The sequence below is a fragment of the Microcaecilia unicolor genome, chromosome 2 (genome assembly GCF_901765095.1).
Source record: "Microcaecilia unicolor chromosome 2, aMicUni1.1, whole genome shotgun sequence".
NCBI classification, from domain to species: domain Eukaryota; kingdom Metazoa; phylum Chordata; class Amphibia; order Gymnophiona; family Siphonopidae; genus Microcaecilia; species Microcaecilia unicolor.
In genome coordinates this window covers 571,999,132-572,013,892 of record NC_044032.1, presented here as the reverse complement: position 1 = coordinate 572,013,892, position 14,761 = coordinate 571,999,132, and the positions used below count along the sequence as shown (strand labels likewise).

General features: G+C 45.0%; 1 protein-coding gene across 3 annotated transcripts in view; it reads left to right on the top strand.

Moving 5' to 3' along the window:
* The first annotated feature begins 247 nt into the window (after nucleotides 1-247).
* TLR3 (toll like receptor 3) overlaps nucleotides 248-14,761 on the top strand; it is a 58,423-nt gene continuing 43,909 nt past the window's right edge. For 2 of the 3 annotated variants that reach the window (XM_030191486.1, XM_030191483.1), the window contains exon 1: nucleotides 248-567. The gene's annotated coding sequence lies outside the window, so the exon portion shown is untranslated. Of the gene's footprint in view, nucleotides 568-707; nucleotides 819-14,761 lie in introns of those variants that run through there. The other variant, XM_030191484.1, reaches the window with a different exon arrangement.

Below are 14,761 nucleotides of genomic sequence, written 5' to 3'. Positions count from 1 at the left end.
AGTACAGATGTATCTGGTAGCTCTGGTAATGACTTAAAGGCCTGTTTCCTTCTGTATTTTTTTATTCCATGTTTCCAACATTGAGGCCCGGCTGCAGCTACTTCCAGTGCTAAAATATTGGGCAGCTTGCCAGCAGATCACACCCTGAAAGAGTTACGGGAGGCGGAGGAGACGCTGTACAAGGGCAGGGCAGCAGACTGGAGCAGGGGGGGGGGGGGGGGGTGCTGGAAGAGTTGCGAACCTTAAGGAAAGGAGAGGAGACGGTCTGTGGGGACGGTGTAAAAGCCAGATCTGCGGGATTCTCGGGATCTTCCGGATCGTATCCGTTTTTTACCTCTTGCCCGGTCTGTGGCACAAAAATCAAATCAAACGCAAGAACTCCATAAAACTCCTCAAGCTGTGCTTACTATACTGGCCTTACCTGTCTCTTTCTTAAGTTCAGTGTACAAGACATCAAAGAGAGAGAGAGAGAGCGCGTAATGCGTGACGTGTGCTGGCAGAGGTTCAGGAGCTGCTGAGAGCCTGAGCTCAACCTCTTTTTCTCCCAGGATCGCAAGCCAAGCCACGGTAAGTTTTGTGGTCCTGCCCTTTGCTGTCCCTTCCTCCCGTATTGAGCATTGAAAGAGAAAGGTGCTCCCCCTAATTCAAGCCTCTCTGCTAGTTATAGGTGGGCTTTTCGTAGCTACGTATTATTCTGCACTTTTCCAGGGGGGCGGGGTTTTGCACAATTGTATCCAAGACACGAATAGATCCTATTTGTGCTGTTTGCTGAAGTTACTTTCTGCATCCAAACTGTGTTTGACGACCGATGCGTTCAGGTAACTTTAGCTTTTTTGCTACCCAATTGGCTGTGCATTCAGGGGTTTTGATTACAGTTGACCCCAGATGGAGGCGATACACGCCGATATTTATTAAAGGACTCTTGATTGTGCCACTCTTGAAGGCCCTATTGTGCTTTTTTGTTGTTGTTGTTGTTCTTCTTCTTCTTCTTCTTCATGTTTGTGCACTTTTGGACTTTTTGCTAGCTTTAGCGGTGTTTCACCATGAAGTGAAGTATACTGTATGTCTAATGGAGGAAATGCACTATTTCATTACATCTTTTCCCACTGGCACACATAGCGCCAGATTCAGTAAATGGCACCCAAAGTTAGGCATCAGGAAGAATCCGCACTATTCTATAAAGGCTGCTCATCATATTGCTTAGTGTGGATTTGCATGCCCAAATTTTGGGGCGAGGACTTACACCTGGTGTAAACGCTGTTGTGCAACTAGTGGCAGTTGTGTTACAGAATAGGGTGATCTACACACATACAAAAAGATTTTCTGGAATTGGCAAGCCTGACACCAACGTTCTGCCTAGCGTGGTCTAATGACATCCCAAGGCGGGTATGGAGGGGCGAGAGATTGCACCAAGCAATAGATAAGACCAGATACAAATCAAGGTAAGGTATACACAAAAAGTAGCACATATCAATTTATCTTGTTGGGCAGACTGGATGGACCGTGAAGGTCTTTTTCTGCCGTCATCTACAATGTTACTATCCAGCTTATTTTCGAAACAGATCGCTGGCCATCTTCCGACACAAATCGGGAGATGGCCGGCCATCTCCTGAAGCCGGCCAAATCGGTATAATCGAAAGCCGATTTTGGCCAGCTCCAACTGCTTTCCATCGCAGAGCCGGCCAAACTTCAAGGGGGTGTTTTGGCAGAGTAGCGAAGGCGGGACGGGGTGTGGTTACAAGATGGCCGGCTTCAGCTGATAATGGAAAAAAGATGGCCGGCTCTGACGAGCATTTCACCGGCTTCACTTGGTCCATTTATTTTTAGGACCAAGTCTGAAAAAAGTGCCCCAATTGACCAGATGACCACCGGAGGGAATCAGGGATCACCTCCCCTTACTCCCCCAGTGGTCACCAACCCCCTTCCACCCCCCAAAAAACTTTTTTGCCAGCCTGAAATGTCATACCTAGCTCCCTGACAGCAGTATGCAAGTCCCTGGAGCAGTTTTTAGTGGGTGCAGTGCACTTCAGGCAGGTGGACCCAAGCCCATCCCCCCCTGCCTGTTACACTTGTGGTGGTAAATGGGAGCCCTCCAAACCCCCTGAAAATGCACTGTACCCACATCTAGGTGCCCCCTTCACCCACAAGGGATATGGTAATGGTGTAGAGTTGTAGGGAGTGGGTTTTTTTGGGGGGGGGGGGTTGGGGGGCTCAGCACCCAAGGTAAGGGAGCTACGCACCTGGGAGCTATTTTAAATTTTTTTTTTAATTTTTTAGAAGTGCCCTCTAGGGTGCCCGGTTGGTGTCCTGGCATGTCAGGGGGACCAGTACACTACGGGTTTGAGATGGCTGGCATTAGTTTCCAGCCATTCGATGCCTCTCCACGTTACACCCATAACCCTCCCCATAGTTTATACATCATATATACCACCCCTCACACATCCACCTGATCCAGCTGTAGGGGTGAGTATGTGTTATGAGGTAGATGATACATAATGGAGTATTTATTATTTTTTATTTATTTATGATATTTATACCCCACATTATCCCGAAAACAAGCTTGAGTTCAATGTGGTTTACAATTTAGATTAAAAATCCAGAGTTTGAATTTCAACAATAGTGAAGTAGTATGATGAAGTGGCTGAGCGTAACAGCTTAGCAAATAAACTACAAACGGTGTACATATCAATAGATTTGGCAATACAGAAAAGAGACAAGATTATCAACTGGTTATTGTTATATTAACTAATGTAATGAATTCTGGAATGAATTGGTAAAGAAATGAGTTTTTAGTAATTTTCAAATTGTAAGCAGGTAGGATGAAATCGTGAAATCAGCAGAAAGTTCTAACTTATATACCACGTTTTTAAAATTTGTTAGACAAAGTATGAGAGGGTCCCTGGCTCCAAGGAAGGCTTTATGTGAAGATATTTCTGTTAAATGGTTCATATAATCTGGAGCCAGTCTATGCAATAGTATGTGCAGGGGGGAGGGGGAGTACAATGTCATAGAGGCATGGAGGACATGGGTGTATTTGATAGCAATTTGGGGATTTACGTATATTTTTGGGGGGAGGGGCTCTGGGAAACACAGGAGGAAAAGCCTCCCACTTTGTTAAACTGCAGTAAAAAGTTTACAACATGGGTAGTGGATTCGTGGAATGCCCTCCCACGGGAGGTGGTGGAAAACGGTAATGGAATTCAAACATGCGTGGGATAAACGCAAAGGAATCCTGTTTAGAAGGAATGGATCCACAGAATCTTAGCGGAGATTGGGTGGCAACACCAGTAATTGGGAAGAAAAACCAGTGTTGGGCAGACTTCTACGGTCTACGCCCTGATTGTGACTGAATAGATATGGATGGGCTTGAGGGTAAATTTTAAGGGGCTTCGACTTTAGCTTCAGAACTTTTAGTACAAGAAGAGTGCTGGGCAGACTTCTACGGTCTGTGCCCTGATAATGCAAGGACAAATCAAACTCGGGTATACTTATAAAGTATCACATACCATGTAAACATATTTGATTATCTTGAGAATTTGCTGCACCCCTCCCCCCCACCAAAGAGTTGCCATGTTGGTTATTAAGACTTATTTTGCTTATCTGTGAACTGCTATTAACTATAGAGTAATATGCTTTAAGTGTGACATCATTTTAATGTTTCACTAAGTAATGAGGCAATTCTACAACTGGGCAGCTCCATTTAGGTGCCCTGAGGATGTGCAATAAGAGGTTATTTTATAACATCACCTTGGCAGTCAGGATCCATTACAGAATACAAGCATAACCCAGTATTGGCGGCAGTGGTGTAGCCACAGGAGGGCCTGCATTTAGTGCTCAGGCCCACCCAACAGTAGCACACATTTAGCGGTAGCTGATGGGGATCTGAAGCTCAACCAGCTGAAGACCCCCTGATGCTCAGTTTTCAGCACATGCCTGCGCCATACTGTCAAGGTGGAATGAAGCATTTTTCCACCAGCTGAAATATTTTTTTTGGTGGTGGTTGGGAGGGGGGAGAACACTTGGAGCCCACCCACTTCCTGCCTAGGCCCACCCAAAATTTGTTGTCTGGCTACGCCCCTGTTTGGCGGCCTAACTGACACACCTGCAGTTGCACCAGCCGTAGACCTTGTGTAAACTTCAGGGCTGGCCTTAGCAGTTGTAGGGCCCTGTGTGGACCAGTTTAGTGGGCCCCCCGCCCCACCTGAGAATGAAAGTCTGCCTCACTGTGCTGGAGCCCCCTCCTCCCATACTGAATTTCATGAAACTGAGCATGCATAAGGCAGGCTGGCCCTCCTACATACTTGGCTTTTAAGCATGCGTGAACTAAGCATATGTGTGTGGAGGAGGGGCAGCAGTCCGTGGAAAATGCCGCCAACTGCCAGGCCCCAGGTACAGGACTGCTTCCATTGGTGGAGCACAGGGCCCTGTGCGGCTGCCCCTGTCGCCCTTGCATAATGCCAGCCCTGGTAAACTTCAGGCACCTAAATATGGCAAGGATGTGCTGTAACTTACAGTATGTTGTATGTTACAAGTGTCACTGGGAGCCCTGGCCATGCTTCAACCATGTATATGCCACCCCCCTTGCATTTACACACTATAAAGCCAGTTCAACAAATTTGCGCCTACGAGTAGGCACCAAATACCCGTATACTTACACATACGGAGGAAAAGGAGGCATCACTAATTGGTACTTACATGTGTATGTGGTTGGTGCTATTCTGTAACATACATGAGCATTGATGTCTGCGTATGTGTGACGGGAGGCATACATGACAGTGGAGCATGAACGAGCAATGGGCGAAAACACCAGATTTGTGCATAACTCACACTATTTTGTGTAAGATAACCATGAGCACTTAAGCCTGCCACTGACGTGGTATAAGTGATTGCTTGACGTGTTTGCCCTCCCTCTTCCCGTATTCTGCATACTTGCCATTACAGAATACTGCTTGGTGCTATTGTTTCTGACATTTATTTCTTGGCATCAGGTTTGGTGCTCTGCAGAATTCCCTCCTCTGTAACTTAAATGCCATTAAAGAATAGTGCTTAGGTTATCCTGCTGGCAGTTTCACAGGTAGGTGAACACTTATGTGCATAAGTTGCTAGAATTTAATACATTTGTGCACACAAGGGGCACTTAAATGCGGACACCTAAAATTAAAGTATTGCTCGTTTACAGCTAGATTCTATATATCACACCTAAAAAATCAGGCCCAAAATGAAATGCGCCTAGTGCATTCTATAAAGTACACCTACACTTCCACCCGGTTTATAGAATACGTCGAGCACCTGTCCGCATGACTAAATTTAGTTGCAGACAGCAGTGGCGTAGCAAGGGCGGGGCGGTGGAGGCGGTCCGCCCCGGGTGTCACCAGAAAGGGGGGTGCCGCCGCTCCCGCTGCTCTTCATCCTGGCACCCCCCCCCCCCGCACCAGCCCTTTAAAAATAAATTGCCGACGCGATAGTGAGCGCAGCACCTCGTGTGCAAGTAAAAGAAGCGGATCCGATCATCTCATTGGGCCTTCCCTCACTGTCACGCCCTCCTCTGACGCAACTTCCTATTTCCTCTAGGGTGGGACAGTGAAGGAAGGCCCAATGAGATGATCGGATTCGCTTCTTTTACTTGCACACGAGGTGCTGCGCTCGCTATCGCGTCGGCAATTTCTTTTTAAAGACCGGGTGGCAGGGAGAAGACGAGGCAGGGTGGGGGACAGATGGGGTGAAGGTGGGGGGACTCGGATAGCAGAAGGGACTGGGTGGGAGACAGATGGGGTGAGGGGGACTCGGATGGGCAGAAGGGACTGGGTGGGAGACAGATGGGGTGAGGGTGGGGGGGCACTTGGATAGCAGAAGGGACTGGGTGGGAGACAGATGGGGTGAGGGGGACTTGGATGGGCAGAAGGGACTGGGTGGGAGACAGATGGGGTGAGGGTGGGGGGCACTTGGATAGCAGAAGGGACTGGGTGGGAGGCAGATGGGGTGAGGGGGACTCGGATGGGCAGAAGGGACTGGGTGGGAGACAGATGGGGTGAGGGTGGGGGGCACTTGGATAGCAGAAGGGACTGGGTGGGAGGCAGATGGGGTGAGGGGGACTCGGATGGGCAGAAGGGACTGGGTGGGAGACAGATGGGAGAAGGGGCATGGAGCTGGAACTGGGGTCTGAAAAGTGAGCAGGAGGGAGAATGGGGTCATGCCTGGGGCGGGGGTGGATGGGAGAATCAATGGATCTGGAACTAGGGGCAGCCGCAGGTGGGAACTGGGAGCCGAAAAGAGGGGGCAGTGAGAGAGGGGGATAGATCCTGGATGGAATGGGGAGTGAGAGGGAGGGCAGACCCTGAATGGATGGGAGGGGGAAAGAGAGAGGGCAAATGGTGAATCGAAGGAGCAGAGAGAAAGGGCAGACAGTGGATAGAAGGGAGTGAAAGGACAGACAGTGGATGGAAGGGGGCAGAAATAGAGGGCAAATGCTAGAGGGAACGGAGAGAGAGAGGGCAGATGGTGGATGGAAGAGGGAGAGAGAGATGGCAGACTGGGGCAGATGGTGGATGGAAGGGGCAGAAATAGAGGGCAGATGTGGATGGAAGGGACATTAGAGAGTGCAGACACTGGATGGCAGAGAGAGAGAGCGAAGACAGATGCTGGATGGAAGGAAGACGGTGAAAAGAAGATGAGGAAAGCAGAAACCAAAGACAACAAACTGTAAATATATATTTTTATTATTTTGCTTTAGGATATAGTATTTTTAGCTGTGTTAATAAATGTTTATAAATAGAACATGTAAATAAGGTAATCTTTTTATTGGACTAATTTTAATACATTTTGACTTAACTTTCAGAGAACAAAACTCCCTTCCTCAGATCAGGATAGGATACTGTAACAGCACTATACTGTATTGACCTGAGGAAGGAGATTTTGGCCTCTGGAAGCTAAATGTATTAGTCCAATAAAATGGTATTATTTTATTTTTTGTATTTGTTTTATTTCTATTTGTTAATTTGTAAAGTGGTGATTGGTATTTGTTAGTTTTTTCAAATTTACATCTGCTGTCTTTATATTTTGCACAGTACTAGGGGACAGTTTCTGTTTCTGTGGTGTTGCATTGTATGCAGAGTCTGGCATCGGGGGTTCAGTTTAATTTTTGTCTAAATAGAAAGTTTATGATTACTTATTCTATAGTGGATTAGGGTATATCTGTGTTTGTGAAAAAGACATGGCTTTCAGTTGGCATTGACTGTGCAGGATCGACGATCTGTACTATTCTGTCTGGTTTCGTTTTACACTAGGTGAATTGATGTTCTAGTGCTCACTGTAGTGCTTAAGATGCTTTCCTTTTCCTTGTGTGACTCGTAGAAACGACTGCTTATGATATGGTAAAATTGCTCTATAGGTCGTGAGTGTTTTGCATTCTCGGTATGCCTAGTACTGGATTTGGGGGGGGGGGGGGTGTTAAAAAATGACCGGCCCCGGGTGTCAACTACCCTAGCTACGCCACTGGCAGACAGTTACACCAAGTAAAACTTGGTGCAAATGCCGACACCTAAATTACACACGTACTGGTTGTATCCTATAACGACGCACATAGATTTTAGAAACGCCTACAACCCGTCCGTTCCATGCCCCCTATTCAACTATGCAACTTAGAATTTACACACATCACATTATAGAACACGCTTAAACAGTTCTGTGCGTAAATTCTAATTAAAGCCAATTAGTGTCTAATTGCTTGTTAAGTGGCAATTATCAGTGCAGATTGACTTGTTAACTAATTAAGCTGTGCGCACAAATGCAGAATACGACTGGATTTGTGTGTGCAACTTAAGTCACGCTATATAGAATCCTGGGACAAATGCTTAGTTGCAGCTAAGCTTTCATTCTTGTTCTCATGAGTTTGCCCTTAGAGAGAGAGTAAGTAATCACTTTTATTGACTGATTCACTGTTAACTCAGCTTTATCTTTAGAAGGAAAGGCAGGTGGTGAACAAGCTTCAAATGCAAATAGAAAGTGCTCAGCATGTTCCCTGGTTGTGGGTGCTTCAAATGCAAATAGAAAGTGCTCAGCATGTTCCCTGGTTGTGGGTGCTTCAAATGCAAATAGAAAGTGCTCAGCATGTTCCCTGGTTGTGGATGCTTCAAATGCAAATAGAAAGTGCTCAGCATGTTCCCTGGTTGTGGGTGCAGCACCTGTTTCAGATAGTGAAAGACCAGTCAGCTCGTTCACCCACAACTGTTGCTAATTATATTGCATTTAGGAGACTTGTCATACCAGTGTCTGCATGCTTGAAATAGTAAGCGGTCTTGAATGCAAAAATTATAGGGACAGGCTTATGAACCTCAACATGTATACGCTGGAAGAGAGGAGGGAGAAAGGAGACATGATAGAAACGTTTAAATATTTCAAGGGCATTTATGTACAGGAAGAGAGCCTTTTTCAAATGAAGGAGAGCTCTGGAATGATGGGGGCATATGACAAAGATAAGAGGGAATAGGCTTAGGAGTAAGCTAAGGAAGTATTATTTCACAGAAAGGGTGGTGGAGGTGGTGGAGTCGAGGACTGTTCCAGAATTTAAAAAGGCATGGGATAAGCATGGGGGATTGCTTAGGAACAGGAAGAATTAGGGGTTACAGAGGATGGGCAGACTGGATGGGTCATATGGCCTTTATCTGCTATCATGTTTCTATGTTTAAGGTGCATTTGCAAAAAGCAAGAATGCCTGTTGCTGACTATGGTCATCTGCCGGTCCACATTTGGTGGTCTGCACATGTGTGACCGTGCACATGCACACATGCAGGAGTCAGGAGTTGGAAGCAGCTGCTAAGGCCTCTGGAGTCAGGGCTCCCAGGCTCTGCTTTCCAGGAATGATCCCGAGTCACTCCAACATCTTTAGAACAGGAACAGAAAACAGCACGGATTGATACAAGGTTGCTACAATTTCAGACTATTGCCACACAGCTAGATATCCACTCTGACCCCTGCATCACTGTCCAGCCGGTGCCAAGGTGGTCCACGGGTGGAGTCCAGGCAGAGCCAGGAGTTATTTGGACACCAGCAATATTAGGTGGTGCTGCCTGCAGAGATATCCGGGCAAGTAGGGCTGTATAAATATTAGTCCTACCTTTGCCCAGTTAGCTATGCAAGCATGGCACTGAATACCAGTTGTACCTGCATAACTTCCAGGTACCACCACCACTGACCCAGATTTTTAATGCTGGTGGCTGGCTATGGCCCGGCACTAAATACCTGGGTCTGTAAAGTGTTTATAAAGATGCTGACCACCACCAGCTCAATATTGACCCAAATGTATGCTGTGCACCCCCTAGGACTAGAGCAGGCAAAAATGAGGCTATTTAAACTCCAGCTGAGCTGGGATAATGAAGGGGAGACCAGAAGGTGAGAGGGGCAGCTGCAGCTTTTCCTGAGTCACAGCAAGTAGAGGTTGAGAACTGGCAACCTATAGCAGAATTTAGAAAAGGTACAGAGTAGGGTTCAAGCTACAGCAGTCAGAGAAGACCGGTTGTCATACCTATCCCAGCTTTTCTGAGCTTGGAAGATGCAGAAAGTCTTGGAAAACCTTCTGGTGAGGTTTCACTGTTTGTGCAGTGAATAGTAGAGGAGTGTGGTAGCCGTGTTAGTCCACTCTTAAGGTTATCAATAGAAATCAAACAAAATAAAACATGGAAAAGAAAATAAGATGATACCTTTTTTATTGGACATAACTTAATACATTTCTTGATTAGCTTTCGAAGGTTGCCCTTCTTCGTCAGATCGGAAATAAGCAAATGTGCTAGCTGACAGTGTATATAAGTGAAAACATTCAAGCAGTGAATAGAAAACGATCTGTGAAGTCCTGTGTTGCAACTGTGTGGCTTATTTCACCAGATTGATGCAAAAGTGGAAGATATGAATGGCAGATTTGACATAGTTGAGACACAGGTGACACAGCTGGTTTCTCAGCTGTTGCACATACTAGGGTAAAGGATAGTCTGGTTCTCCATAAGCACGTGGAAATATTGGAAAACCAGCTTAGCCTAGAAATTTAAGATTTTTGAACTTTTTAGTATTATTATTATTATTTATTGCACTTGTATCCCACATTTTCCCACCTATTTGCAGGCTCAATGTGGCTTACAAAGACCTGTCATGGCAGCGCCATCCCAGAGTAAAAGATACAGTTGGTGTTACAAAGAAATTAAGGATGGTAAAGAAGTACTAGTAAACAATTATAGAAAGAGGCGTTCAGATTCAGGGTAGTGTGGTGAGGTGTTATAATTAGGCTAAGGATCTTCGTGGTAGGCCTTGTGGAAAAGTTTTCAGAGCTTTGCGAAAGTTAGTTATTTCGCTAATTGCTTTCATGTTGGTTTGTAGTGCATTCCACAGTTGCGTGCTCATGTAGGAAAAGCTGGTTGCATGTGTTAGTTTGTATTTTAGTCCTTTACAGCTGGGGAAGTGTAGATTAAGGAATGTGCGGGCCGATTATTTAGCATTTCTGGGAGGCAAGTCCACAAGGTCTAGCATGTAGGTCGGGGCATCTCCGTAAATGATTTTATGAACAATCATGCAGATTTTGAACGCGATACGTTCTTTAAGTGGGAGCCAGTGTAGTTTCTCTCTTAGGGGTTTTGCACTTTCATATTTTGTTTTTCCAAATATGAGTCTGGCTGCAGTGTTCTGGGTTGTTTGAAGTTTCTTGATAGTTTGTTCTTTACAGCCCACGTAGAGTGCGTTGCAATAGTCCAGGTGACTTAATACCATAGACTGTACCAGGTTGCGAAAAATGTTTCTTGGGAAAAAAGGTCTCACTCTTTTGAGTTTCCACATGGAGTGAAACATTTCTTAGTTGTATTTTTCGAGTGTGAGATTTCGATCAATGGTGACTCCAAGGATTTTCAGTGTGTTTGAGACGGGAAGGGAACAGTTTGGTATGGTTATGGTGGTAAATTCTTTTGTGTTATGTTGTGAGGTGAGTATAAGACATTGTGTTTTTTCTGCATTAAGTTTTAGTTGAAATGCATCCACCCAGGAGTGCATGATTTGGAAGCTTTGGTTGTTATCGTTGGTAATTTCCTGTAGATCATGTTTGAACGGGATATAAATTGTGACATCATCTGCATATATGTATGGATTGAGGTTTTGGTTGGCTAGTAGCTTGGCTAAGGGTATCATCATTAGATTGAAGAGGGTTGATGAGAGGGGGGATCCTTGGGGGACTCCGCATTCAGGTGTCCATGGGGTAGATATAGCCGCATTAGCTGTTACTTGGTATGATCTTGTAGTCAAGAATCCTCTAAACCAGTTAAGAACGTTGCCTCCGACTCCAAAGTATTCTAGAATATGTAGTAGTATGGCGTGGTTGACCATGTCGAAGGCACTGGACATGTCAAATTGTAGGAGAAGTATGTTGTTGCCAGTTGCAATTGTTTGTTTAAATTTATTCATTAGAGTTACTAGTACTGTTTCAGTACTATGGTTCGACCGAAATCCTGATTGAGACTCGTGAAGTATAGAAAATTTATTTAGGTAGTTAGTGAGCTGTTTCATCACTACGCCCTCCATAAGTTTGGTTATCAGCGGGATAGATGCTACTGGACGGTAATTGGTTAAGACACTTGTACTTTTCTTTACGTCTTTAGATAAAGGAGTAAGTAGGATATTTCCTTTATCCTTTGGGAAGAGACCATTTTGTAGCATGTAGTTCAGGTGCCTCGTGAGGTCTGTTTTGAGTTGTTGAAGGGCATATCTTATAAGGTTATTGGGGCAGATGTCTAATTTGCATTGCGATTTGGCATATCTTCCAAGCGATTGGGAGATGTTATCGGTCAAGAGTATGTCAAAGTTGGTCCATGATCGGTCTGCTGGATATTCCCCTGGTATTGGATCTAAACACTCGAGAGGTTGACATAATCAGTTGTGTTGATAGGTATCATGAGTCGTAGCTTTATAATTTTCTCTTTGAAGTAATTCGCAAGCTTGTTTGCTGATGGGATGTCAGTGTTGTTAGAGGTGACCGGTGTGGTATTTAGTAGTTTGTTTACGAGTTGGAAGAGTTTATGTGTATCCTTGTAGTTTGCCCTTTGTCATCTGAAACTTTTCTAAGGAAGTACTTCAGTGTGATAATATTTTCTGATGTTGATCAGTTATTTCTAATTACTGTTTGCCTAGAAGTATGGTGAAGAAAAACAAAAAGGGAAGGGGCTTGTGATCAGCTGTCTTTAAATGATTCTATTGCGTTAACTATTTCTTGAGATGGATACTTTTGAGACATGAGCCATCTTTCTTGCTAATTTTGCTTTTGAGGTTGACAGTTGATGGTATTGAAAGCATACTTTAAGAAGAAGGATTTTCCTTTATTTTGTGGCAAGAAAATACATGAGTTCCCAAATAAGGGGGAATGAATTTCTTCAGGTGAGATTTCATTTCTTAGGATTATGCTGTTGCAATGCCTGTTGATGTGGACATGTTTTATTTTGAATTTTCCTTTCTGAGTACTTATAGATTAAAGAGTTAAAAAATATCCTTAACCTTTTCCAAAGTTAAGGATGAATGTGCCTATTCTTGCCAGCCACACACACGTCAGTCTAGATTTTGCTTGTAAACTGTGAACACGTCCTGTATCTGTGTCAATGCTGATGAAATTTCTCAGATATAGGGATAGCCAGCCTCTGTGGCCATAGAAAAAAAATCTGCAGTGCAGAATCACACTGAATTTTTTTTCTGTGAGCATCAGCTTTGCCATACATACAGAACATGCTCAGGTTTTACAAGAAAAGCCTAGAAGGATTTGTGTTAAGTGACAGACGTAGAGATCCCTCACTGACAGCTTATATCTGAGGGGGCTCAAGGAACTCAGAGATGTTCTGGCGGCTCCGCTGCCTGACCTCTTCAATGCTTCCTTAGAGTCTGGAGTGGTCCTGGAGGACTGGAGAAGGGCGGATGTGGTCCCTCTGCACAAGAGCGGAAGTAAGGAGGAGGTTGGGAATTACAGACCTGTCATTCTGACCTTGATGGTGAGTAAACTAATGGAAATGCTTCTAAAGCAGAGGATCATGAGGTTTCTCAAAATGAATGGCCTGCAGGACTCAAGGCAGCATGGATGGGGGGGGGGGGGGGGGGGTGCTAGATGTGGTGTACTTGGATTGTAGCAAAGCCTTGGACATGGTTCTGCACAGGCGACTGATTAAGAAACTGAGTGCCCTTGATATGGAACCTAAAGTTACTGACAGAGTTAAAAACTGGTTAAATGGGAGGAGACAGAGGGTAGTGGTAAATGGAGCTTCCTCTGAGGGAAAGGATATTATCAATGGTGTACCACAGGGGTTGGTCCTTGGACCGCCTCTTTTTAACATCTTTGTGAGTGATATTGTGGAAGGGCTGTCTGGTAAGGTTTATCTCTTTGCAGATGATACCAAACTCTGTAATAGGGTGGTCACCCTGGAGAGTGTGGATGGCATGAAGAAGGATCTAGCGAAGCTTGAAGAATAGCCTGATAATGTCAACTAAGATTTAATGCTAAGAAATGCAGGGTCATTCACTTGGGTTACAAGAATCCAAGGGCATAGTACAATATAGGGAGTAAAGTGCTTCTGTTTATAAAAGTAGAGCTTGACTTGGGGATGATTGTGTTGATAACCTTAAGGTGGCCAAAGAGGTAGAAAAGGCAATGGTCAAAGCCAGAAGGATGCTTGGGTGCATAAGAAGAGGGATGACCAGCAGTAAAAAAGAGGCGATAGTGCTCTTGTATATGTCTCTGGTGAGGCTCCATGCAATTATGGAGAATGCACCTACAGAACGATATAAACAGGATGGAGTCGGTCCAAAGGGCAACTACTAAATTGGTAAGTGGTCTTTGTCATAGGACATATAGGGACAGGCTCATGAAACTAAACATGTATACGCTGGAAGAGAGGGGATATGATAGAGATGTTTAAATACCTCAGTGGCGTTAATGTACAGGAGGTGAGCCTTTTTCAAATTAAGGAAAACTCTGGAATGAGAGGGCATAGGATGAAGATAAGAGGAAATAGGTTCAGGAGTAACCTAAGAAAATACTCATTCACGGAAAGGGTGGTAGATGCATGGAATGTCCTCCCCGTGGAGGTGCTGGAGACTAGGACTATGTCTGAATTTAAGAAAGCATGGGACAGGCACTTTGGAACTCTTAGGAAAAGGAGGAGTTAGTGGTTACTGAGGAAGGGCAGGCTGGATGGGCCACTTTGCTCTTATGTTGTCATGTTTCTATGTTTCTAAAAGTCAGCATGTGTAGAGCTCTGCCTGCAACACCTCGAGCCAGTCTCCTTCCTCCTGGGACCAACGTTGTCCAGTGTTTCGCTTAGCTGTTTCAGGGTCCAAACAACAGGGAGAATACGGTGGCCATATTCTCCTTGTTGTTTGGGCCTGGCCAACGTTGGACTTGAAACTGAGCAACTTCCCCAACTTCCTGCACTATGCGGCTCAAGTATCTGCAGAGCCCGGAAGAGGAAGGAGAAAAAAAATCCAAAGCCTGAGTTCTGCTGTAGATGTAAACAAGGCGGAAAGAGAGAGAAAATGGGCAAACATAAGAATAGCATTACTGGGTCAGATCGGTGGTCCATCTAGGCCAGTATCCTGCTTCCAACAGTGGCCAATTCAGGTCACAAGTACCTGACAGAATCCAAAATAGTAGCAGTATATTCCATGGCACCAATCCTTGAGCAAGCAGTGCCTTCTTCCATGTCCATCCCAATAAAAAACTATGGACTTTTCCTCCAGAAACTTGGCCAAACCTTTT